The sequence below is a fragment of the Chelonoidis abingdonii genome, chromosome 15 (assembly GCF_003597395.2).
Source record: "Chelonoidis abingdonii isolate Lonesome George chromosome 15, CheloAbing_2.0, whole genome shotgun sequence".
NCBI lineage: Eukaryota > Metazoa > Chordata > Testudines > Testudinidae > Chelonoidis > Chelonoidis abingdonii.
The window spans coordinates 43148191-43176176 of record NC_133783.1 but is presented as its reverse complement, the minus strand read 5'-3'; the positions used below and the strand labels follow the sequence as shown (position 1 = coordinate 43176176).

Below are 27986 nucleotides of genomic sequence, written 5' to 3'. Positions count from 1 at the left end.
CAAATAGTTTCATTCTGTTTTCTCCATGTTGCAATATTTTGAGTGATTATTGCTAATATGATAATAAAATCAAACATTTTTTTAAAAACTGTTCTTTAAATTGGAATATTAGCAATTACTTAGCTTTTATGCTCCTTGCAAACTCCTTTTTAAAATAAAAATACATTACTTATAGGAAAAAAACCCACCCAAAATGTAGATTCATCACAATTTGTATGTTCTTCTTCGAGTGCTTGCTCATATCCATTCCAGTAGGTGTATGCGCCGCGCGTGCACGTTCGTCGGAGAACTTTTACCCTAGCAACTCCAGCGGGCCGGCAGGCCGCCCCCTAGAGTGGCGCCGCCATGGCGGGTGATATATACCCCTGCCGGCCCGCCCGCTCCTCAGTTCCTTCTTACCGAAAAGGGCCGTCCGGTCGATAATTGGACACCTGTTGAGCGCGGCAATAGCTGACCCGCGTGCATCTGTCCCTTTAGCTTCTCCTGTCGTTATCAATTATAGTTACAGTGTTATTTGTAGTTTATTTAGTACTATATAGTTGTAGTTTATAGTTATTGTGTTGTGTATATAGAGTAGTTATTAGGGGTCGGGCTCCTAGCCCTTCCCGCGCCCGGCGCACGGGCGGTATGCTGTTCGCCGGAATTCAAAGCGAGCTAGAACACCAGTGAACGAACGCCTGCTAAGGAGGAATCACAGCAAATCCCAGAAGTCTAAGCATCTGCAAAGCTTCCGGCCTTGTGGACTAAGAAGGAGCGAGACCAACGCCTACCTATGGAAGCGGCACCCGCGCCGTCGGCAACCCGAGCGCGGCACCGGATTCAACCGGCACCTCGAGAGCGAAAGCGCAACGGCACCCGCCGTCTCCGAGGATCCTGGGAAGAGATACCTTAACTGGCGAAGGAGCCCCGGAAAGGACACCGATCGAGACATACGGGCCACAGCAGGGCATGTTGACTCCGGGTCGGGACAGGTCCGTCGAGTCCGATACCTCTTAGCTCCCCCAGATGGTACCTCGTAGTCCCGTCGACGCCCGACGAACATTCTTCGGGGATCATCGCTTGTGGCTGACCCGGCACAGCCGGTGCATTGTACTTTCTAAGGCAAGCCGACGCCATAGAGAAGCACCGTCCCCTGGATTCTCCGGTCCGGCGATCTCGCTCACTCGAATCCAGCGATCCCGGTCCAGAGGGAGGGGTCCGCTTCGAGGCGCCCCGCTCGCTGGAGAACCCCGCAAGACCACTGGTCTCTCCCGGACGGCACATATCGGTCGCACTCGCGGCACCCAGATCATCTTCACGTCAGTCACCAGTACCGGCACGTTCCGGTTTCCCAGCCATCGCTACAGCAGCACGGATTCGAAGCTCACGCACGGAAGGTCGATCCCGGAGAAGCATCCCCCGGAACCAGCGCGCTGGTGGCAGGTCCCTGCGGTCCAGAACGGCGGGGGGTCAGGCACCAGCTCCCAGCACCGAGGAGGCCGTCGCCGCGAGGGCGCTGGATTCACACTACTCGCGTTCCGCCCCCCGTGGCCCTCTCGAGATTCATCTCTTCGAAGGACGATAGGCGTCTACCTGGACGTTGACAGGTCGACCGCCGCCCTCTATCCTGTAGGGTCACCAAGGAGCATGGCCCGCACCAGTGGGGCATTCTGGACCCCTGGGCATACCACAAGCACCAGGGGTCTCAGCAATTCCGCATGTCCGGCCGGTTCAGAGCGCAGGGTCCAAGAGGCTTAACGGTTTCCTGGCCCACCGTCCATAGGCCACTGCATAAGGAGAGGGGAGGGGAGGAAGGGGCGGGGGGGTCTAGGGGGGCAGAGGAACGGTCTCTTTCCTTCCCGCGGCGTGAGACTGAACCCCTGCAGCGTTAGCAGAGACAGCGGTCCACTTCATGAGCCGCTACTGACCCACTCCTGCCAGGTGTCTCCCTCGTCATCCTCGCGGATGAACAGTGAGCGGGGAGACGACCCACCGGTCCCCCCCTCACTAGACCTTAGAGCGCCACCAGGACTACTCAACGCGTTGCGCAAAACAGAGCACCAAGCTGAAAGGAGGTCTCGAGGTTGCCGACGGTCGTCAATGCTACCTCGGCAGATGCGCCCACTACGCATCGCCCTTGCCCTTCATAAAAACCATAAACGAAAGCCACCACCATCTGGCAAGTCTCCGGCCTCCATTCCCCGCCTGCTCGCGGTGTTGGAGCGCAGTATATGGTTCCATCGAAGGGATATGGAGTATCTATACGTCCATCCTCCCCCATGTTCCCTCGTACGTTTCAATTCTGTGAACGAGAGGAACGACAATAGGACAAGAAGCTCCGGCCCCGAAGTCCCCTCGGAGGCGCGGCGTATGACCTGCTCGCCCAATAAGGGTCTATTCCACCAAGAAGGTCGGTTGCAGCTGCGGGTCTCAAAACCAACAAGCCTGCTCAGACCGCTACGCATAGTAAATACTGAGAGGCGGCTGTAAATTTAGGGAGCTTCTCCCACAAGACGCTCCGGGTCAGGTTCACCGCCCTCACTGGAGGCGGGAAGGCAGAAGGTCGCCGCGCACTTGCACCGGCAGGTCGTCTTTAGAACGCAGCTGACCTCGGCCGCTAGGACCATCGCCTCCGGAGTCCACTATGCGCCGGCATCTCCTGGCTACCAGGTCTCGGTCTCCCTCCAGAAGCACAATACAGGACCTTCCGTTCGAGGGCCAGGGCCTATTTTTCTGAAAAGACAGACACGCTCCTGCTAAAGCTCTTAAGGACAAACAGGGTCAATTATGCGTGCCCTCGGGATGCACACGCCGTAACGCAGCGTCGTCCGTTCAGGCGCAACAACAGCGAGGCCTTCCCACAGCCCAACACAAAGGACAGGATTTGCCGGAGACGTAATAGAAGCGACAGGCGTCGACACTCTGGGCAACTCACGGGGCCAAACTCAAGGTCCCTCCAAGCCATCCTCCGGTCCGAAGTCCGTCCTTTTGAGGAGTGCGCCCGGGGGCGCTGTACCAGTTCTTTCCATGGACCCATCCCCTCCCTTTTCCAACGTACTCTGTTCTCCCTCCGGCGTGGCACCAGCTTACTAACGGAACCGTTGGGTCCCTCCGCACGCTGCGGCTTGGGTACCACCTGCAGTTTGCTTCGCGCCCGCCCTCCGCCCATCCTTCCTGTCCCTCTTCCAGGGACCCCTGCCTCACGAGCATATCCTCCTACAGAGGCTTGCAAACGCTCCTCGAACAAGGGAGCCCGTGTAGGGGTGCCGGAGAGACGAGACGGGAAAGGGGTTCTACCCGTTTACTTTTCTGATCCCCAAAGCCAATAGGGTAGGTTCCGTTCCCATCCTCGTATTCTCCGAGGGCGGCACAGATACCTATCAAGTTGAGTTCCCGCATTGGTTTCCTTGGGGATCATTATCCTTCCCGGGATCCCGCAGACTGGTACCCGCCTCGATATGCAGGACGCGCGGATTTTACCATATCTCCATATTTCCACCCCAGTCCGCAGATTCCTCCGCTGTCACGTTTGTCGGCGGCAGGCCTATCTAAATTCACGTCGAGGTCCGTTCGGACTCTCCACGGCCCCGAGAGTGGTCACAAGGTGCATGGCCTACTCGTCGCCTTTATCTCCGTCGCATCGCAGTCACGTGTCCCCTACTCGACGACATGGACTTATCCGGGGCCTTCGCAGAGGATCGAGAGTCCAGGAAAACACGTCCAGGTGGTCACCACCTTCTCACACCTCGCGCGACTACTACTCAATGTGGAGAAGTCCACTCTATCTCCTAATCAGAGGATAGAGGTTATCGAGCCGTCGTGGATTCTACTAGGTAGCCCGGGCCGGTCCTTCCTCCAGACAGTTCCAGACGCTATCAGCCATCATCCCGCGGCTTGCAGTCGGCACCCTCTGACCTCCCTGACTGCACGTGCACTGACTGTTGGGGACAACATGCAAGCCTGCACTTTTCGTCACGGCGCACGCCCGACTTCCCGCCTCCAGACCGCCTTACAATGTTCTGGCTCATCCCTTCACTCTGTTCGGCCAGGCGGCAAGCTTGGAACACGGTGTCACGATTTCTCACAAAGGCGTCTACCTCTCCTCCAAATGTGGCTAAAATCAGTTGCCGTCGTAATGTCGCGGGGCTTCCAATTTCAATCTCGAACCCCAGCCCTCGCTGTTCCTGACGACGGACGCGCTAGAATTGGGATGGGGGGCCTCACCTACGGACCCTCCGACCCCAGTTGGCGCGCTGTCCTCCTCCAAAGCCTGCCCCTGCCACACTCAAGCCGGATGAGTTGAGAGTGTCCGCCTGTCTTTGGTCTCGCGTTTCGTCGTCATCCAGGGCCGTGTTCTCGGTCTTTTATCGACAAACACGACGGCAGTTTACTACGTGAACAAGCAAGGCGGAACGAAAATACTCCTCTTCTTTCCCGGGAAGCAATCGATAGCGTGTGGAAATTTTGGATATCTGCCACTCGGTTTCAACCGGATTTGCTTTCCTATCTTGCTCCGGGGATCTTTGAAATACCCTGAACGCGACACGAGTCTCAGCCGGTACTTCTCACTCCACGATGGTCCCTTCGCCAGACGTTCGCCCTTTGGGCTCTCTAATCCGGCAAGATGGGGGCATTCCCGCGTGGACTCTTGCAACGCGCAGGAACAGGAAGTGCCGAATGTCTGTCTTCCAAGGCTGCGAGAGCCGTGGCTCGATAGCGGACTCCTTTCTAATCCCTGACAACGCACACTTTCTATGCGTCCCCCGTTCCGTTATCCACAGGTCCTTCTGAAGGTGCGCAGGGACAGGGCCGCTTGATTTTGGATCGCTCCGGCAATGGGCCCAGCAGCATTGGTACTCTCTGTTGCTGGACCTGTAGTAAGTCGAACCCCGGTTCCCCTGCCCCTTCAACCTGGACCTGATCAACACAGGACCACGGCCGCCTTGTCAAACCGGACCTCCAGTCGCTGCACTCTCGGCGTGGCTCCTTAGTGGCTAACACCCGGTCAGAGTGCATTGGCTCTTCCCGAGTGAGGCAGGTCCGTCTGGGGAAGTGAAAACCATCTACAAGGGCGACATACCGTAGCCAGTGGAAGCCGGTTACGTGCTGGTTGCGCGGAAAAGCGCTTCATCCACCGATGTTTCATACGTCATTCTAGATTACCTTTGTCGCTCAGGAGCAAGGCCTGGCACTGTCCTCTTCGCGTCCACTTGCGCATCTCCACTTTTCACCCAGGGAGTGAAGACAGCTCGGTCTTCTCGCACCCAATGGTGTCCAGATTCCTCAGGGCTGGAGCAACCATTTACCCGCAGGTCCGCCCCCCAGCCCCCTCCTGGGATCTCAACCTGGTGCTATCCGTCTCATGTCGTCCCCCGTTTGAAGCCGCTGGCTACATGTCCCTTCTTTACTTGTCCTGGAAGACGGCAAATTGCCTGTGGCGATCACTTCTGCCTCGGCGCGTGTCGGAGCTGCGCGCCCTCGTCGTGGATCCCCGTATACGGTGTTCCATCGGGACAGGTGCACTGAGGCCTCACCCTCGCATTTCTTCCCAAAGTTGTCTCGGCCTTACCCTCATGTCAACCAAGACATATTTCTGCCTGTCTTCTTCCAAAACCACACTGTCTCACAAGAGCGGCAGTTACAACTCCTTAGACGCGCCAGAGCGCTCGCCTTTTACATAGAGCGTACCAAACCCTTCCGTAAGTCCGCCCAACTCTTTGTTGCACGTCAGCGGAATGAGTTAAGGGTTTACCAGTTTCCTCTCAGAGGAATTCCTCATGGGTGACTCCTTATACGGACTGTTACGACCTAAAGCCTGTCTCTTGTGTTCTTGTTCTATTAGTAACGGCCGCACACTACAGAAGCCAGGCTTCATCGAAGCGAGAGACCTCACACGAGTGCTCTAGCGCGAGAGATTGCAGGGCAGCGACCTGGTCCTCCGTGCACACCTTTGCTACCCATTATGCCCTGGTCCAGCAGTCCAGGGATTGATGCGGCCTTTGGCTCTGCTGTGTTGCGCACAGTGACCTCAACTCCGACTCTAACTGCTAGGTACAGGCTTGGGAATTCACCTACTGGAATGGGAATGAGCAAGCCTCGAAAGAAGAAAACACGGTTACTCACCTTTGTAACTGTGTTCTTCGAGATGTGTTGCTCATATCCATTCCACTACCCGAGAGGGCCGTCTTCACGTGCTCGAGTACGGCGGTAAGAAGGAACGAGAGTGGGGCGGCCGCAGGGGTATAATATCACCACCATGGCGGCGCACTCTAAGGGGCGGCCTGCCGGCCCGCGGAGTTTCTAAGGGTAAAAATTCTCCAACGAACGTGCACGTGCGCGCGCGCATACACCTAGCTGGAATGGATATGAGCAACGACATCTCGAAGAAACAACAGTTACAAAGGTGAAGTAACCGTGTTTCTGATAGGGTATGCTTCAGAATACTTGCACTGAGGACAACGGTACATTTTTTTTGGTAAAATGCTTATCTCAGTTTCTCACCCTCTTTCTATTTTTATCATCCCCGACCTTCAAAAGGCACTCTGATCTCTTGCAGCAACCTGATTCCCCCGCTAAACCACTTCCCTTCTCCTAACATTACCACAACTATCCCTCCTGCCCACAAGACAGGTCCTTTCTTACCCACCCTTCCCCCCCCACCCCCCCACCCATATCCCTATGCTTGATGTCTTTGCCCCCAAAGGGTTGTACCAGGAACCAGGTGTCAGCATATTATAAATGATCTGGAAAAAGGGGTAAACGTGAAGGGCAAAGCTTGCGACAATGCTAAATTTCTCAGGAGTTAAGTCCAAAATTGAACTGTAAAGAGTCACGGGGGATCTCAACAAAAACTGAAGGTGACAGACAACAAAATGCAGAATGAAAATCATTGTTGATAAAATGTGAAGTAATGTACATATAAAAGATGGAGCCCTAAATAGCTGTATCTCTCAAGAAAGAGATCTTGAAGTCATCTACGGATGTTTCTCTGAAAACATCGTGCTCAATATGGTCAGTGACAGTCCAAAAAAAGCTAACAGAATGCTAGAACTATTAGGAAAGGGATAGATAATAAGGCAGAAAATATAATGCCACTATATAAATCACTGTTCACCTTGAATACTTCATGCAGTTCTGATTTGTCTGTCTCAAGAAAGATATGTTTGAATGGAAAAAGTAGAGAGAAGGCAACAACCTTATAGGGATATGGAAACAGCTTTACATGAGAAAGATTAAAAAGACTGGGAACGTGAGCTTGGGAAAAGACACAGCTGAGGGGAGATATGATGGAGGCTGTAAAATCGTAAATGGTGTGGAGAAAGGATAAGGAAGTGTTATTTACTCCTTCACATCACACAAGAACCAGAGGTCACCCAATGAAAATAATAGCAGCAGATTGAAAACAAACGTAAGGAATACTTCTTCAAATAGAAACGACAGTCACTTTGGAACTTATTGCCCTGGATTGTGGAAGGCCAAAGTGTAACTGGATTTAAAAAAGAATAGATCAGTTCATTAGTATATTAACCAAGATGGTCAGAGATGCAAGCCAAACTCTGAGTGTCTCTTAAACCTTTGACTGCCAGAGGCTTGGACTAGATGGCACTTATTCTGTCAAGAAAATGTAGCCTGGCCTGCCTCTTTGCTGCAGGCTAGCACCAACACTGGTGTTAGCCCCAGGTTAACAGTTCAAATTAAACATGTGCACCAGTGCTCTCTGCATGCTAACCAGTATTTCCTCCTCCTCCATGTCTCCTGTTCCTTCTCTCCACACACCAGTGCCTTTTAAAAGTCTAATGTTTTGTGTTACAATATGACAACCGCACTGTTTAGATCAAAACAAGTTATCTAAAGCTGCAGTAAGGTTTTCCCTTTACCACATTAGTGATCCATTTAAAGAACAAGCATTCTCAGACCAACAAATAGAACATTTTTTATGTTTGTATGTATGAACATTGTAATCATTCTCTTCCATTATATTGGAGTTAAATCTTTATACCATTGAGGGGATTTCTTGTGTATGCATGTGTCTCTCGGCGTTTGTCATAATTGGACTGAATTTTTCAGGGATAATTGTCTACATTTCTCAGATGAAACACTGACATAGGCTACGGAATGAAGGAATGAATGGGACAGGAGTTTGTGATACCAGCCAGCATTGCTGAGTGGCTGGACCAGCTCATCACTGGTGTCCGTGGCTGCTTTCCAGTGTGGTTAAAAGTATAAATGAATGGTACCCAGTGATAAAAAGGCCTGGGATTTTTGCTGGTGGCCCTGGGCTCAGGGGATATGATGAAGCTGTGGCCGAGGTCCCTACCCTTGTGCACCCTCTGTCCCCCACTCCAGCCTGGTCCTGCGAGGTAGGCTGAAGGAGAGCCTCCCCACATATGGGTTGTCTGGTAGGAGCCCTGGACCCCTGTATTGAACCACCTAATGCCTGTATAAGAGAATCTGGGTGATTGGCAGGTAGCTTCTCCTCCTGTGTGTTTAAGTTTAGTAAACTCTCTGTCCTCATTTCCCTGCTGTTTGCATCAAAGATTGGGGCTGAGAACAAAATGATTTTTAGCTACTTTCTTGTCTATTTTGCCCTCTAACTTCATGGATTTAGCTTACTGTCTTCATTGACAGTGGGTATTCACCCACGAAAGCCCATGCTCCAAAAAGTCTGTTAGTCTATAAGGTTCCACAGGATTCTTTGCTGCTTTTACTGTCTTGGTAACAGAGAGCAAAAGAGACCTTTCTAGGGAATTAAATTGCTGCTGAGGCATACCTAATTTATGTCTAATAACATTGAAGTGGTGTTAAACTGACCTTTTGACACCTCCTTCATCTACAGATTATTCTGTTGCACCTTATTAACACTTTATGATGGACATCTGACAAAGTATTTGAATGCTTGAAAGAACTTTTTCCGGTTATATTACATGTTTTATTCAGTCATCAGCAATTGCCTTAACAGCTGATTGTAACATTGATGGAAATATCAAATAATTTGGGACATGGAAAAATGATTTCATTAAACATGTTACATTTATCCATAATTATCTTGAGTAAGCTTTACATTTATTCAAGTCTATGTATCATCAGAAATTTTAAAGTTACAAAATACTGTGCTGTCAGCAGAAAACCGAGGGGATATGTTGCCAAGTTCCTAGTTAGAACTCTTACGCATTGTTGAGAAATTTGCCTACAGTTCACATTCCTGCAATGTGCATGAGTTCATTCATTTTTTTTCAGTTATGTCTCTTTTTAGAACTTAATGTTTCCTCCCAAAGCAGGACACTAGTAAAAAGCATCTTTTGCCTTACTGATTCTAACACTGCAATAGCTAGCAGAATTGTACTTTAATACACAACCTTTGGAATGGTAGTAATTTCTAATAGGAGTGATAGAACACAAATCCAGCGACTCTTAGTATCTTCTTGAAATATAGCTACCTGAATATCCAGCAGACTTTTGCATTTTGATATAGCTCCGTACATTGTACACAACCTTTTTCTTACTTTTATTTTACTCTGTTGGTATGAAATATAAGACAGCTGAACTGAATTCCACTACATTTAACAATTTTGTGGTGATAAATTTTATTGATAAATAATAAAATCTGAATCAAACAGCTGAGATGGAAGGCACTGGTGGTGGGATTTTTGTTGTGTGTGACAGAGCACCATATTGTAATTGTCTTCTTTACAATTTCTTTTTATAGCATCTGTCTTTAAATACAAAATTGGGTACAGTGTAATCACAAACTGTTAATAAATTGTTGCTAAGTTCTGTACCTCTGCTAAAGTCAAGGCTTGGTCTACACTACAGAGTTAGGTCAATGTAGGGCATCTTATGTCACCTTAATTATGTCAGCATCTATACTACAGTACTGCTTCTGCCAAAATAAGACTATATCTCCACTGCGCTTTTGTTGGTAAAACTTCTGTCAGTCAGGGGTGTAAAAAAACACACCCCTGACTGACAAAATTTTACCAGTGAAAAGCACTGGTGTTGACAGCACTTTGTCAATGGGACAGCATCTCCCACCGACAAAGCTACCACCACCCCCATTGAGGCAGGTTTTATTTTGTTGGCTGAGCCTTAATCAGTAGGCAGGACGGGGCTGAGGCTTTATAAAGCCGCGCACAAGCGACCAGGGAGCTTGCGACCAGGGGCTGTTAACAGGGAGTTTTGCAAGGGAGTTTGGAAGGGGAGTGAGAAGGGAGTGGGGGGTCCCTTGTCGGTCCTTCCTGTTTCCCTGTAGTCCCCTTAAAACCTATAATCCAAACCATATTCCAAACCTCCTTTCTTTAAACCACCCTTTCATTAACTAGGAGACAATGCAGGCAGAAGCCCAGCAGCAGAGTGAGGGCTATCCAGTTTATTGCACTGAGTGTAGCATGTATGATTACCTGCCTTGTGGGCGGGTGGCGTATGTGTGCAGTCAGTGCAAGGAGCTTCTGGCCCTGAGACACCACGTACAGACTCGTCTGAGGCCAGGGTGCGGAACTGAGGAGCCTAAGAGAGGCAGAGAGGTCTGAGGAGGCTTTCCGGACAGCTGTAGAACTTGTCCCTCTGTCAGTGCTGTACACCGAGATTAATAGCGCGACAGGGGGTTCTGGCCCCTGAGACCACGTACAGATCATACCAATCGATTTTATATAAGGCGATATATGGCAGGCACAGGGTGGACAGTCTCTGCTAATACTGGAGGAGGCCTACAAGATCCCATTTTTGAATGAGTCGGCAGCTAAAACAGCGCATCTGGTTTGCTATTGACGTGCTCTTCCCTGTGTCCAACCTTGCTATGTTGATCATTCTATTGCCTATGAAATTCTCCTCTCATGAAGATGTATAATTACCACCCTCTGTTTAACGCAACCTGCCTCTGTATCCACGATTGACGCCGCTGTCGAAAGGATCTCTTGCTTTCCCAACTCGGGGAAGTATGTAAAGTCAGGGACAGTAGAATTAGCGCCCCAAGATCATCATATGGTATAATGGTCATGGTGATTTTTTCCAACCATGTCTCGCCAATTACTGTTACGTTGGATGTTATCCCCATCATCCTAAACAAATTTCACTAGATGCGTCAGTCTTGTTGCGCTCAATGCGACTACACGTGCTCCATCTGTGAGGTTACACATCTCGTGAGGTTGTAGGGAGTTCTACTCTCACGCTAGACTACGTGACATTATGGTGCTATCAGAGCGTTTACATCATGAAGCTGATATTACTATCTTCACTCTGATAGACCACTGACCTAAGCATACAGTTCTTACGCCCTGTTCTCCATGGATCCAATTATGACACTAGGATGAGTATACGACAGTAGGATTATGGTGCCTAGGACTGACTCTGGGGAACCCACTAGTTACCCCCTCCATTGTCTGCTCAGAAGGTGTGATAGGTTCGTGGCATCTCTCGAGGCATCATAGCTTGACCTACTGTGGTTTAAGTTGCTCTGCCTGTGATAGAGCCTAAGGCCAGTGTGCCGTCCTATTACATGTCATGAGTAAGCTCAATGACTGTCACCGTTGGTAATAGCCCATGACAGGCTAGATTGAAAGATGTCACCTGAAGAGGCCAAATTGTTGGCTGCTAGTGGAGAGAGCACTGAACTCCAGGACACATCTAGTCGTGCGTAGTGCAATTCATCTCAAAGTATATACGTACTCCCAGTGCCACATGCTCCGAGGCCAGGTAGCAGCAGTTGTCTTCAGCTAGTGTGCTCGAACTCGTCGTCATAAGACGCTATTGAGTTAAGTAGAGGATTGGGGAGTTAATACATACATTAGGAGATGTCGCCTGAATAACTCTTAGGAAAGCCATGTGTAGAGTATTGGCTTCAACAAGTTGATGGTGTCTGTACTGTCAGAGTAGGCTAGTAGCGAACTTTATTCTCTCTAACTACTAGAATTCTCAAAAACTGCGTGTAACCGCGCACGCTGGTGCACCTCATAGACGCATTAGTACAAATATAGGTTATGGTAGTGAAGTCTAGGATCATCCATACGAGCCCTTTTAGTATATTTTATCAGGCGTATAACGAGATAGCTGAAGCTTCCGGGCAATGGGTACGAAGCCCGACTTCTGCTAGCAAGAGGAGGTGAGAGCAAGGAGCATCAGGACTTACATTCGTTCTCTCTGAGCGAGGACCTGATGCAGCACTTATGAAGAGATCTCCTATGGTCATGATTCCTGAAGAACAGGTGGGAACGGCCATCTAGAGGTGGCCGTAGACTTATTATGTTAGACAGTTCTCAATCCATGAATTCCAAAACAGTAACCTCTATCATATAAGACACTTCTCATGCAACTCTCCAGAATTAGACGCGATGATCACATATAAACAGGGACAATGTTGTTTAACACCTTCTATGCTACACAAGATCGTCGTAGGACTTAAACTAAGATAAGTATGGGGAATCTCCCTAACACCTCAGCCGTTGAAACTGAAGCAGGAATGAATCCAGTATACTAGAGAGCCTGTGCTGGCCCGCTAACGACGAGGTATCATCGTAATGTCCCTCCATACATATTGGGCACACATAGATCAACTCTGAAGGTGGCCCACTGAGATTAGCAATCTTAGCATGAGCTACATCAGCTGCACTTCCTGCGTGATTGATCTTGAATCACACATGATTCATCATATACGTCATCTCTTAGTGAAGGACGATGATTATCAGTCCTAGCTCTGTCAGTGGGCGGTTCAACTCCTCTATGTTGGCTACCCTCTAATGTTCACAATAACCAGCAGCTTTTAGCTGGCAAGTCATCATAGTGTCACCTTTCTATAGGCTACAAATAGATCGTAGTCTAACTTCCACATTGCTCTACCTAGTTATTAAAGTCATAGGTCGTATTAGATACTTCTCGGACTCTCTAATACACAATATTTAACATTAGTGGATGCTACGTATCGATCTCACCTGACCCAGGACAGTATATTTAGTTTGATAGATGATTTACCTATGAATTCTAGAGGGAGAATTAGGAGAGCTATCAAAATTAAGTACACATCACTTGAATTTTGGGGCTGTTCAATTGGGATCATCACACAATAAATAGGAGCTTGAACACTCTCATTTATCTATATATCTAAGATGCAGAAAAAATTTTCTCAATACTTAAATGATGCTTCAGGAGCAACTGTAAGGAAGCCCACAAGTGGTCTTGAGAAACGAGACCCACTCTTGAGCAACTTGGTCGAGATGTTTCTTGAGTAGTCACTAGGTCACCTATACACTTTGTCGAAGATTGCAGCAACACTAGAAGACCCCGCTCTTCAGCTTGTGAGTAAGATAGTGAGACCTACCTAATCTTTTGAAACAATACAGCATTAAACATCCCTGTCGGGCGCGAAACCAAGCTGTGGTTTGAGGTGTCCTACACCACCCCACCCGGAATGACCACTCTGATGCTATCTCGATTATGGTCGCGCTACTTACCTAAGCAGTTCTCTCACATATATGTTCAAACAACTCGAGAGCGACCAGTCCCCGCCACGGAACAGCAAGAAGAGAAAGCTGATAGTTAAACAATATTTACCAAGGGTTACAGTGACTCAGTGGCAATCCATGAGCAAGTGCAATGCGGCCCTTTTAAGACACCATAATAGAGGCCCAAGACATTCAAATATACCCCAAATAAGAAACAGCAGTAAAAGAACTAAAAAAAGAGCCACATGCTGTAAAGAAGCATGAGAGATTAAAACAGACGCGGTTTAAAAAGTGGAAAGTCAAATCCTAGTGAGAGCAATAGAAGGAGCAAACACTGCCAGCTAAGTGCTAGAGTCTGATAAGAAAAAGCCAAAGAGGAGTTTGAAAGAACAGCTAGACAAAAACTCAAATAATAACAAAAATGTTTTTCCAAGTACATCAGAGCAGGAAAGCCTGCTAAACAACCAGTTGGGGCCCTCTCTATGATCTCAAGAAACGAAAGAGGAGCGCTTAAAGACGAATATCACTCGCAGAGAAACTAAATGGATTTCTTTTCTTTCAGTCTTCACGGCTGAGGATGCTTTAGGGAGATTCCCAAACCTTTGAGCTGGGCTTTGGTACGCGTGACAAATCTTGAGGAAAACCTGTCACAGACTGAAGGTCACTAGAGGAGTTTTGGAAATTAATTGATAAACTCAAACATTAACAAGTCAGCCGGGACCAGATTGGCATTCACCCAAGAGTTCTGAAAGAACTCAAATGTGTGAAGTTGCGGAACCTATTAACTAAGTTTTGTAACCTGTCCTTTAAATCGGCTTCGTACCATTGACTGGAAGTTAGCTATGTACACGCAATATTTAAAAAGGGCTCTAGAGGTGATCCTTGGCAATTACAGGACCCCAGTAAGTCTACCGTCAGTACGGGCAAATTAGTCGTAAACAATAGTTAAGAATAAAATTGTCAGACAACATAGAAAAACATAAACTGTTGAGCAATAGTCAACATGGTTTCTGTAAAGGGAAATCATCGATCTTACTAATCTATTAGAGTTCTTTGAAGGGATCTGTCAACAAACATGTGGACAAGGGGGATCCCAGTGGACATAGTATACTTAGATTTCCAGAAAGCCTTTGACAAGGTCCCTCACCAAAAGCTCTTACATAAAATTAATCTGTCATGGGATAAAAGGGAAGGTCCTTTCCATGGATTGAAGACTTGGTTAAAGGACAGGAACAAAAGGGTAGGAATTAATGGTAAAATTTCAGAATGGAGAGGGGTAACTAGTGGTGTTCCCAAGGGTCAGGTCCTAGGACCAATCTATTCAATTTTATAATCATAAATAGATCTGGAGAAAGGGGTAAACAGTGAGGTGGCAAAGTTTGCAGATGATACTAAACTACTCAAGATAGTTAAGACCAAAGCAGGTTGTGAAGAACTTCAAAAGATCTCACAAAACTAAGTGATCGGGCAACAAAATGGCAAATGAAATTTAATGTGGATAATGTAAAGTAATGCACAGTGGAAAAATAATCCCAACTATACATACAATATGATGGGGCTAATTTAGCTACAACGAGTCAGGAAAAAGATTTTGGAGTCATCATGGATAGTTCTCTGAAGATGTCCACGCAGTGTGCAGGTAATTTGTGGCGGTCAAAAAAGCAGAACAGGATGTTAGGAATCATTAAAAAGGGGATAGAGAATAAACTGACAGAAATATATTATTTTGCCTTTATAAATCCCATGGTATGCCCACATCTCAAATACTGTGTACAGATGTGGTCTCCTCACCTCAAAAAAAGATATTCTAGCACTAAGAAAAGGTTCAGAAAAAGGCAACTAAAATGATTTAGGGTTTTGCGAGAGGGTCCATAGAGGAAAAGAATTTAAAGAGCTAGGGACCTCTTCAGCTTGCGAAAAGAGGAGGACTAAGGAGTGGATATGATAAAGTATTATAACATCATGAGTGATGTGGAGAAAGTGGATAAGGAAAAGGGATTATTTACTTCATTCCCTATCCCAATATACAAGAACTGGGGTGTCACCAAATGACATTAATAGAGTCAGACAGGGGTTTAAAACAAATAAAGGAAGTTCTTTTCACTCAGTCACCAGTCCAATTGTGAGAACTCCTTGCCTGCAGGAGGTTGTGAAGGCTATGACTTATAACAATGTTTAAAGAGGAACTGGAACTGGATAAATTCATGGTGGCTAAGTCCATAAATGGCTATTAGCCAGGAAGGGTAAAGAATGGTGTCCCTAGCCTCTGTTCATCAGAGGATGGAGATGGATGGCAGGAGAGAGATCACTTGATCATTACCTGTTAGCTTCACTCCCTCTGGGGTACCTGGCATTGGCCACTGTCAGTAGACAGATACTGGGCTAGATGGACCTATGGTCTGACCCGGTACGACCGTTCTTATGTTCTTATGTTCTTTTGTTGGCAGCTGTGCAGCTGTAGGGTACACAGTGCAGACATAGCCTACACCAACATAATAACTCCACCTCCATGAGAGAGACATAGTGCTTATGTCAGTGTAGTTACTTACATCGGCGATTGGCTGTCAGCTCTACAGGGGCTAACAGATGAAGCCCTTCCCCCGCAACCCCCGAGCACTGACAACCTGAAGCCCCACTACTGCCTTTCAGTGAGGGACTGCGGGAGAGGAGAGTCCAAGCCCAACTGTCATAGAATCATAGAATATCAGGGTTGGAAGGGACTTCAGGAGGTCATCTAGTCCAACCCCCTGCTCAAAGCAGGACCAATTCCCAACTAAATCAGCTAAATATTTGTTCTTCCTCCCCACCGTTCATCTGTCACCAAGTGGTGACAGTGGAGCTCCTGGCTGTCAGCTCTGGCAGCAGGACTCACAGTGGGAGTGCTCCTTTCACTCAGGAATGACAGCTTAAAACTGTAATCCCAGTGCAGGGCTCCCAACTGTGAGTCCCACAGGGGTCAGAGGGTTCCAACTGTGAGCCCCCCATGGACTGACAGCCAGAACCTGATCTGAAAAGTGAAATAACAGTAGCCATGAAACTGACAAGAATGTCAGTTTCACTGCTGGTAGGTTCCCTGCTGTGAAATTGAGCTCCACCACTTCGCTGACAGTTGGGCTGTCAGGTTGTGGGGGGGGGCAGGTCTGAGCTGGCACCCACCTGACAGCTGGATGGGGCCATCTTTGAGCCCTGTGCCTACAAGCTTAGCTTTGTTTTGTAGAATATGAATTTGTTGAAAAAATGTTGGAAAGACAAACTTACAGTATCACCTGAAAGTGATCCCAGTTTCCTAATATCATGACCTTGGCTTACAATTCTTTAAAAGTCGCATTTCCATTATAAAACCCTATTTCCAAGCTTTTATGACTCAGTCAGAAAAATTCTCTCTGGAGTGAAATTTAGCATGTCAGGTCACAGTCTGCGCCATGAGGGTGGGAGGTAAGTCGAAATAAGATATGTCGACTTCAGCTATGCTATTCCCTATGCTAATCTTCGAATACCGAAGGCCTTATTGAAGCTCATTTCCATTGACTTCATTAGGCTTTGGGTTAGACTTACGTAGGGAAAGCGTGAGTCAGTTATAGCATTCTCTTCCTGGAGTGTAGTTTTAAACAGAAGAGATATGTATGATTTTTCATATTTTCCCTAGCTCAGATTCACAGACCCACAGCCAGGTTCTGAAACCTGTTTTAGGTTTTAAGCAAGTAAATCCTGCCTTTGACTTGATGTCCCTTGTCCAGTTGTCTTTGTGTAAAAATTATAAGAGTTTACATTTTTAATAGGCATCCATTTGTATATGTTATAACTGGCATATTTGCAAATTGTTGAAGGTGGTTTTCTGCTGATATATGCATGGGAATAAGCTATACCATTATAAACACTCGAATACTGGTATAACAGTATCCGCACTATGGGGTTGTACTGCTTTTTAATTGGTTTCTAAACTGGTACAGTTAAAGTGGTCCAATCACATGTGGGTTGTGTCAGTCCCCAGCACTCCCCAGAGCCAGAGGGACCATCATATCTATCACTCTGCTCTATCCCCCACCACCTGAATAACAGCAGCAGAGGAGATAGGAATTTCCAATTCCTCCAACTTTCCCCCAACCAACCCAGAAGGACCCAGCCTAGGCACCAAGCTAAGGGTTTGTCTACATACAGTTTTTGCACCACTTTAACTGTATCAGTTTAGAAACCGATTAAAAAGCAGTACAACCCCATACTGTTGATGCTGTTATACCAGTGTACGGGTGTTTGTAATGGTATAACTTATTCCCATGCATTTATCAGCAGAAAACCATCTTCAACAATTTGCAGATATGCCAGTTGTAACATATACAAATGGATGCTTATTAAAAATGTAAACTCTTACAATTTTTACACAAAGACAACTGGACAGAAAACATTTAGACAAACCCTTAGCTTGGTGCCTAGGCTGGATCCTTCTGGGTTGGTGGGGGGAAAGTTGGAGGAATTGGAAATTCCTATCTCCTCTGCTGCTGTTATTCATGTGGTGGGGGATAGAGCAAAGTGATAAGTATGATGGTCCCTCTGGCTCTGGGGAGTGTTGGGGACTGACACAACCCTCATGTGATTGCTTCCACAACAGCAGAGATTCCTCCATGTGGTGTCCCACTTTCCATGGTTTCCCATTCTCCAACCTATGACAATAAAGGTATCAGTGAGCAACTTTTTATCATAAAACTTGGATACTGCTAATACATGCAAATATTTAATACCGCATCAGTTCACTACATCTTTTGTCCACGTTGATGGCAGAGTAAACAGAGAATCAATGTACTGTGTACATTGCCATGAATAAAACCATTATGCAGTAGTATATTAAAATATGGGTTTTAATAGAGCTTTTTATATGTGAAGTTAAAAGTTGCTCAAAGTTGTGTGCTTCATAAAGTGATTAAATTATTCACACTTCATTGATTTTTAGAATTTCTAAGCTTACTGAAAAGAAAAAAATTAGTGAAATTAAAAACAGGGCCGCCCAGAGGATTCAGGGGGCCTGGGGCAAAGCGGGGGAGCTGCAGCGCTTGTACTCACCCAGTGGTGGTCTGGGTCTTCGGCAGCATTTCAGTGGCGGGGGGGCCCTTCAGTTGCTCCACGTCTTCGGCAGCACTGAAGGGCCCCCCGCCACCAAAAAGCCGCCAAAGACCCGAACCGCCACCAGGCCAGGGCTCATGGGGCCCCTGCGGGGCCTGGGGCAAATTGCACCACTTGCCACCTCCTCCCCCCCCCAGCAGCCCTGATTAAAAACAATAGTTTTTACTTATATTTATATGTGATTGTAGCCTTTAAAGGAAAAGAGAATGCTATGCTTTAGTGAGGTTCTGGTCACTCTTATTTATTTTGCTCTAGCTTCATCTCAAATGTACCAAGAAAGGAGGTATCTGACTCTTAGGACTTGTCTACATTATCTGCTGGATCGACGGGCAGCGATCGATCCAGCAGGGGTAAATTTATTGCATCTAGTCTAGACGCGATAAATAGACCACTGAGCACTCTCCCGTCGACTCCAGTACTCCACCAGGGCAAGAGGCACAGGCAGAGTCGACAGGAGAGCGTCAGCCCATCGACTTACCGCACTGAAGAGACTGCGGTAGGTAGATCTAAGTATGTCAACTTCAGCTACGTTAGTCATGTCAGTCCCTTTTCCTCCCCCTGTGTAGACCAGGCCTTATCTATTGGATTATCTGACTTCCAAAGATGCCAAAGCTCAAAAGGCAAAGGTTGATGATGAACTGGAAGGTTGGTCAGCTGAAATAAAGCATTCATTATTCTTCCATCTGACTTAATTGGTGACCTCATAACAGTGCCTTTTGTAACCTGACTTTAAACTCCCTCTCATTCACAGAATTCTCAAGTAGAGCCAAATAGTAAAAAGACTGAGTCCATGTATGGTTATTTGGATAATTGTGCTCTGGTGATTGAATCTGTCACTCTTTTTTTCACTATCTAGAAGAGGTGGTGTCATTTTGGGTAACGCATTTATTGAGAGAGAAGTATTTGCAGCTTGAATTGATTTAATATCAGAAATACTGCAATATGTTGGGCTTTCCAATTTAATTGTGAATCCCAAACTATATCTAACTAAATAATCTGCAGTGACTAATGTCCTCTACGAATTAGCTTTGTTCTTTTTATGAAATGTCTGTATGAGGATTGTGATTTGCTCACATACATCCTTTCTTCACAATTACTTGTTGGATTTTTGGTGGATTTGACGTGTGTGAGAGAGTGTTGCTCAGAGAGTGAATTAGATGTTTTACACTCCTACGGCATTATGTGACTTACACTCTTTCCCCCTACACTCGTGCAAATCCCCATGGGATAAAAGGGACTGAGTGAAGAGAAGGCAGAGCATAAGGACTTTTTAAAACCTTGGTGATTAAGCAAGTCAGGGCACCCTGAATGAATGTAAAAGAGAATGAAGAAGAGAAGGATGACATTACTCAATAACGAAAAAAACCCACACAGAGATGAATTGTGCGCCAAAACTCCAATCACTTTGCTTGGAAGCTGCATCTTTTTACCTATCCTTCATCTATATTTTTGTCTTTTAAGCAGATTTTGCATTCTGATACACGTAGGCATCTCCCTGGGATCCATGGAACTATATACGGGTGCAAGTGTCTTTCCACATGCATCAAGCGGTAAATTCATTTTAAAGTTCTTTGGAGCTGGGACCTCTCTTAGTTTATATCCGTAAACCACCTAACACACTTTGGACACAATAAATGATGAATAACTACATAAAAACATAAGAGCTGCTGTACTGGTTCTGAGCGTGGTCCATCTTTCCCAGTATCCTGTCTCTGACAGTGGCCCATATCAGAGCTTTAAGGAGAATATACAGAACAGGGCAATTATGGAGTGATCTACCCTGTCTTCCATTCCTGGCTTCTGGTAGCCAAAGATTTAGGCTTGCATCCCTGGCCGCCTTGGCTACCAGCCATTGATGGGATTTATCTGCCATGAACGTATTCAGTTCTTTTTTGAGCTCAATTATACTTTTGTCCATCACAACATTCCATGGCAATGAATTCCACAGGTTAGCTTTGAGTGAAAAAGTGCTTCCTCTTGTTTGTATTAAACCTGCTGCCTATTCATTTCATTGGGTGACCCGATGAATCATAGAATCATAGAAGATTATGGTTGGAAGAGACCTCAAGAAGTCATCTAGTCCAACCCCCTGCTCAAAGCAGGAACAACACCAACTAAATCATCCCATTTTGTTTCTCTATGGAGAACATTTTTCACTTGATTCACACAATTCATGATTTTATAGACCTCTATCAGATCCCCCATTTAATTATCTCTTTTTAAGCTGAAGAGACCTATCTTTTTAGTCTGTCCTCATATGGAAGCCGTTCCCTACCATTAATCAACTTTATTGCCCTTCTTCAAACTTTTTCCACTTCCACTATATCCTTTCTGAGATGGGATGACCCCAACTTAACACAGTATCCAAGGTATGGACACACCATGGGTTCGTATAGTGATATCGTGATATTTTCTGTCTTATTTTGTATCCCTTTCCTAATTGTTCCTAACATATGGTTAACCTCTTTGAGAGCAGAAGTTTTCCAAAACTGTTCATGGTGACTGCGTGATCTTTTTCTTTTTAATAACAGATTGATTGCAAACAGTTTGTATGTATTCAGAGCTCAGTATTCGAAATTCAAGTTGTTGGTTAGCTGAAATGGGACACACAAATCACGTAATTATTTGTATTGGTTCTGATTCCTGATTGAATAAGTGTAACTAATAATATCAGGAGAAGGACTTGAAGAAGGCAGTGAAGTTTTAAAGCTCTCAGGGAGCTGTAGCAGTCCATGGAGAAGAGAACAGACAAGCAGAATTAGGGACTTTTTTTAAGAAAATTATTAATTTTTTCCTTTCTAGCTCACACAGACTCTACCTGAGACATCAGTACTAGAAGAATTAGACCACTGTAAAAAAGCACTGTCTTGGTGCAGAATTGCAAGTTAATTTTTCACATCACATTCACACAAAGTAATTGCATGCGTATTCATAGTCCTAACTGTGACATCTGTGGTCAGATCCTTGCCTGGCTTATTTAATTGCCTTTCTACTAAGGCTGTCTTCAGGGGTTTTGGAGAATGCAGTTCTAATATACCATTGCAGTTCTATGACCTATATTTATGTAAGTCCATTGCAAAATTGATTTACACCTAGGTAAAACAGAAGTAATGCAATAGTGAATAAGGCCCCCAGTGACCCTGCTGTACCAAATAGCATTCCACCCTATGCAATAGATCACTTCTGTTTTGAACACTTTCACTTTCTTGAGCATTCATGCAAGTATCACATGCATTGATGAATGCACTGTGAAAAACAAACACATATGTGAGTATGACTGAAGCAAATTCATTTTTGGTCAGCCAAAATACACCTGGAAATATCTGGCAGAATTTGACTATCCTCTAACCCATACCAAGTTTAATAAGAAACAAAATTTACCTTTGGTTTCATATTTCTTCTCAAAGTCAGATCTTTTCCTCCCTTTATAAGATAATGTATCATCAAAAATTTTGTGTTTTACCGGCACCAGTGAGTAACAGACATGCTGGAAAGTGCTGTGGGCTTGATTGTAACAAATGTCATTTTAGTAACTTTAATTGTGCCAGGAGGCTATAGCAGTTAAATTGGTTTCTGATTATTTCCCTTTCTAACTTCCCCTTTGCTCAATTAACTTGTAATTATTCAGGGTGGATGTGACTTTTATTGCAATGCAGATATTGCTTTTCATTATGCAGTACTGTATTCTGGAATAGCTTTATGCTAAATATCTGCCATCATCATCCTTCAACTATACCACAGTAAAGGTTCAGTCAGTATTTCCGTCTTGAATCGAAGAGCTCCAGTTTTGATCCAAAAACAGACATTTTGACACAATTCTATTTAATGAATGAATGCTCTAGAAGTTTTGGTTTTGTTCCAATGCGGAACAAAAACAAATTTTGAAATCTTGTAAGTTGCCTTGAAATGGAATTGTCATTTTCCAGACAGCTCTAGTCCTTTAATAGTTGCATCAGCAGCTCTCTTTTGCAGCTCCATGGCAGGCATCCTAAGATCTCTGGGCTTTGTCTGACATCAGCCGAAGAAATCCTACTTCCAAAAAGGGTGTTGGCATAGCAGAAAATGGCAACACTTTAATAAATAAATAAGGAGGTGGCTGAGGAGAAAGTTAAGATGGTAACAGGATCAAAGGGTAAAACAATCCAATTGAGACACGACAGCAAGAAGATTAGTCAATTTTGAACCGGTCAATACTTGGCGTCAGGGGATGGGACACAAAACAAAATGCCAGATACAAGGGTAGTAGGCCTCAGTTATGTACAGTACTTGCTTACATGCAGCTTATTCCAGTTTAATTACAGGGGACCTCTGTGTGGACACAGTTACTGTTTTACAACTGCCTGCCCTTAGGGCAAGCTAGACCAATATAAACCAAGTTTAAATAGACTTAAGTGTGTCTAAACACAAAGTTGTACCAATTTAACTAACTTGATTAGAAATAACACTGGTGTAACTCTGTGGGTAAACCAGGTCTAAATTTACTTCTCTCTCTCCCTCCCTCCTTCTCTCTCAGTTGGCTGGTATTTTGGCCAAGATGATTTTATATATGTATAAAGTCTGTGTATACCCACATTTGATAAAGATACACAGATACATATAGTGTGAAGCTTAACTTTCACATTTTGTCTCTTATTTTAAATTTGCTACCTTAATGGAAAAAGTAACCTTAAATTTCCTATTTTAGCTTAAAACTTAACATTTTTGTTTACTGCCAGCCATTTTTGTGTTTGTGTACAAAAACGTTTGTCAGCAAACAAAAGCAAACTCATTTACAATTTTACAAAAAAGCAAAGAGTGGTATCTAAGAGACAGGCTGGAGCAAGCAGTATGGTTAAGGTTGCAACTTGATTTCATTATAGCCACTATTTTCATTTGCTTCTAAGTTTTTTTAAAAAAGTTTCCTTTTTTTTTTTCCTCAGTCCAAAGGCTGATTTATTTTTGAAAAGTTTGAAATAAATTCATTCTATTATTTGTGAACAGGACACGCTTGAATGTCCTGCAGAAGAAAAGTTGGAGCCAGTGAAGAGAATCAGTAATTGGAAGACATGGGATGCAGCCCTGGTCCATTAACGCTAATGGAAAAACTCCAGTTGATTTCAGAGAGGCCAGAAAGTCAGTCAGGGTCATAAAAAAAGGTCTTTTGTACGTGTTTTGGATCAGCTGAAATGGGAAAGGAATGGGAATGAGGAAAGACAGAGGGGAGTGGTTTGCATTAATCTCAATTACAGATTACCAGAGCTTTGTCCATAGTGATGAGGGAGAGGCAGGGTTAATAGTTTTGTTGTTTCTTTTTTTTTAAAGTCACACCAAAAAAAAAAATCCTTTCACATTCTGAAGGTAATAGTCAAAGCCACAAAAGCAAGGAAATATTCAAATCTTTGCCTTGTCCTCCTTTGGTCCCTTCATTAGCTTCTGATCACGTACCAGGACAAGTTTACACTGCTATACTACCTTGCCACTTCACCCCACACACACATATACCTGTTTCCATCCATGACCATTCCCTCTGACCAGGCCACCTGATGAACTCCCCCTTTGTGTCCTCTGTGCACTCACTTCCTCTGGCCTGCTTCTATGATGCTCCTCCCTGATCCTCTCTGCTGTGGCTCCATCCTCTTCTTCTTGTCCCTCTTGAAACACACTTCTTCCAGGATAGCTTTATCCTATGTGATGAAATTACATGGAGTGTGCCCCGTTCCACTGATGAGTCACACTGCCTTGTATTGTTCCCCTCTTTGCCTGCACATTGTAATGTGCCCAGGAAGGACCTAGCCTTATTTTTCTGTCTAAAATGCCTAATGCATTTTGAGCTCTATACAAATTAGAAATAATAATTAGTTCAGAGTTAAGAGCAAAGCTTGAACTCCTGGAGATCACAAGGATGTCTTTGGCCATGGCTACACTGGCACTTTACAGCACTGCAAGTTTCCCACTCAGGGATGTGAAAAAAACACCTCCCTGAGCACTGCAAGATACAGCGCTGTAAAGCCTCAGTGTAAACAGTGCCGCAGCGCTGGGAGTGCGGCTCCCAGCACTGCAAGCTACACCCGTAGAGGATGTGGAGTACGTGCAGCGCTGGGAGAGCTCTCTCCCAGCACTGGCGCTGCGACCACGCTCGTACTTCAAAGCGCTGCCACGGCAGCGCTATCGCGGCAGCGCTTTGAAATTGCAAGTGTACCCATTCCCTTTGACATTAGAGAGCAGAATTTCAGGCCTTTGTTGTTTTTGTAACATTATCGTTAGAGACCAGCCTGAATAAGAATCCAGATCCAAATACTCCATATTTAGTTCATGCAAGTGATCTTGCTTCTATAATGGAGTGAATTAAATTCCAGGATCCGAACTCAACCCCACTGCACCCTTCCACTCAACACAGTATTAATCACAATCCAGTTTTGAATTGTGGAGCTTGGACTCACGTAACATAACTCACTCTGATAATGTCCAGACCATTGATTTATGTAGCAAAGGTGCTTTAACATTTCTTTGCAACCTCATACACAGCTCTACAAAAGCTTTTCCTCTAAAGTGTTTTCCTTTCAATTTTTATCAGGTTTGACGTCTATTGGGAACTAAAGGGTGAATTATAACTTATAATAAAATAGTTTTACCAAAAAGGCTGTGTCTGCACAAGTTGCACCTTCAAACAGAAAACCCCTTTTTTTCTAGTAGGATTACTGATTAAAGTTAAATAGTTCTGACACCATAAGTGAATGTTTACTCTGGTATGAATGAACTATAGGAAGTAATTTATGTGTATTATTGTGCTTTGCAAACAGACCTGTTTGCTACATAGATTATGCTGTTCTTGTGAGCCCTGATCCTGCAAGTTATATTGAATTCAGTGAGGCTCTTCATATGGGTTCATTTGCACATTGTTACTTGTAGGATTGGGGCCTTGATCTTTCCCATCACCTAATTCATTTGGTAGTTTACTCATAAATACATATATAGACAATATTTGTTATCCTTACAGCTTCAATACACAAACAATAATACAAAATCACAATTTTAAATTAGAAAGTTTATATACAGTCAAGTGTGTGGTGTGTGTGTATGTACATATATATATATAAAATAATTTGTTGCTTTTCAGTAGTTAATTTGTTCATTATTTATTATTGTTATGTACTGGAATCAGCATACAGTAAAATATGAACCTTAAATTTTTAAAAAAAAATTTGTCTGTAAAGTCCTGAAATTCTTCCAAAGCTTAATTAGATGGATCACATTGAATCCATTATGGCGATATCTTGAGGCAACATAATTAAATTATTTGGAAAGGTAATCAGTCTTTGCATATATCACAGCAGAATAATTGAATCACTGTAAGATCTAAATACATATTATGTGTATGTCCAGTTTTCTTTTCAATGTACACTAAATTCATCCCACTTGTAAAATCCATTAAATAAATTGATCCCAAAATGTATATGCTGACAAAGATAGCTAATGCAGAGATACATGTTTGTGCAAACCCTCCAGTGCATTTGTGCATGCTAGGGATGCACATACATATATTTGTTTGTTTTTTGAGAAATGCTAGGGTCATACTGCAAAATGCGTACATATAAAAAGGGGAGAAGAAAAGTTTAGTGCAGGCCTGCACAACTCTTAAAGCGGCAAGGGCCACATTACTCCAAAGAAAACAGCTGAGGGCCGAAACCCCCCGGCCCCGCGGAAACACGCCCCCCACCCCCAGGACCTCCCGGCCCAGCAAAAACACCCCACCCCAGCACCGCCCAGCTCTGCAGAAACAAACACTCCTTCCCCAGCGCCGCCCCACCAAAACAGCTGTGGGACAAAAAGGAAGGTTGCGGGTCGGGAGGTGATACCTGATTTTAAATCAACCAGGGACTCCCAGCTGAAGAGGTGGCTGGGAGCCCTCAGGGTCAAATTAAAGTGCCCGAGCCTCCGGTGGCTGGGGGAACCCAGAGCTTTGCGGGGCTGGGGAAGGGATTTAAAGGGCCAGAATGCCTGCTGCTGAGGGGAGCTCGAGTCCTTTAAATTCCAGCCCCAGCCCATCTGCTTAGGGAAGTCCAGAGCCCTTTAAATCTCAGCGGCTGCCAGGATTCAAAAGGCTCTGCGCTGCCAGCAGCGGCGAGGAGCCCTGAGCCCTTTAAATCTCAGCTGCGGCCGGGATTAAAAAGGCTCTGGGCTGTCCGCAGCAGCAGGGAGCCCAGAGCCATTTAAATCCCAGCCGCCAGAGCCGGCTTTAGGCCAATTCAACCAATTCCCCTGAATCGGGCCCCGCCCCTAAGAGGGCCGCACGCCCAAGCCCCAGTATGGTTGTCATAAACAGATAGCTAAGGGTTAATGTCTCTTTCACCTGGAAAGGGTTAACAAACAACACCTGACCAGAGAACCAATCAGGAAACAAGATACTTCAAATCTCAAGGGAGGGAAGCCTTTGTTTGTGGGTTTTGGGTTTGGCTTTGTTCTCTCTGGGTCCGGGACAGGACTAGAGGTGCAACCAGGTGTCTGCAATCTCCCTGCTACAATCTCTTATCTATTCAGAATAGTGAGTAAGTAAAAAGGCGGTTATAGTCTTTTTTATTTGGTTTTCTTTATGTGCAAATGTGTAGTTTGCTGGAAATATTTTAAATTGTTTTTTTTCTGAATAAGGCTGTTTATCCATTTTTTATAAGCTAAATGACCCTGTAATATTTCATCTTGATTACAGAGACAATTTTTATGTTTTTTCTTTCTTTTTTTTAAAAGTTTGCTTTTTAAGACCTGTTTGATTTTTTTCCTAGTTAAGGCTCAAGGGGATTGAGTCTGTACTCACCAGGGAATTGGTGGGGGAGAAGGGTCTTCCAGGGTAACCTAGGGAGGGAAATGGTTTATTCCCCTTTGTTGTGAGACTCAAGGAATCTGAGTCTTGGGGTCCCCAAGGAAGGTTTTTAAAGGACAGAATGTACCAGACACTGGAATTTCTGGTTGGTGGCAGCACTACAGGATCTAAGCTGGTAATTAAGCTTAGAGGATTCATGCTAGTATCTCATTTTCTGGACGCTAAAGTTCAGATTTGGGAAAGAATACTATGACAATCGTGTACCGGCAAAAGCCAGTGCGCTGTACGGGGGTGGCCCAGCTTCCCCAGGGGGCAATTTAAAAGGTATTTGTACCATGCTCATCACAATGGTATCCGAATGTCTTAAGAAATTAAGTAAATGCAAGCAGGTAGTCTCTACATAGAAACCCCTTTCCTATCTTGCTGTGTACGTGCAACTGGGGGATTGTTTCCCTTAATTGTGAGAGAGATGTGGCAAAGACAAAGGATCTTTCATTTTGTTCAAATGTAGGTAAGACTCTTAATTCCCGTGAAAGATATTTCCAGCTGCCAGTGCATCATGTGTCCCTAACTTTAGTGTCTTAAATTTTCTGTTGCTTGCTGTTGAAATATAGAAAAGGTAATTAAGTTTATTATCTGTATCCTAATGTGGATTTTACTTGACAGAT

The 27986-nt window shown here is 45.0% G+C and overlaps 1 protein-coding gene across 2 annotated transcripts in view; it reads left to right on the top strand.

The window, feature by feature from the left end:
* DOCK1 (dedicator of cytokinesis 1) overlaps nt 1–27986 on the top strand; it is a 570673-nt gene that overhangs the window by 398383 nt on the left and 144304 nt on the right. The gene's annotated exons all lie outside the window — the stretch shown is intronic.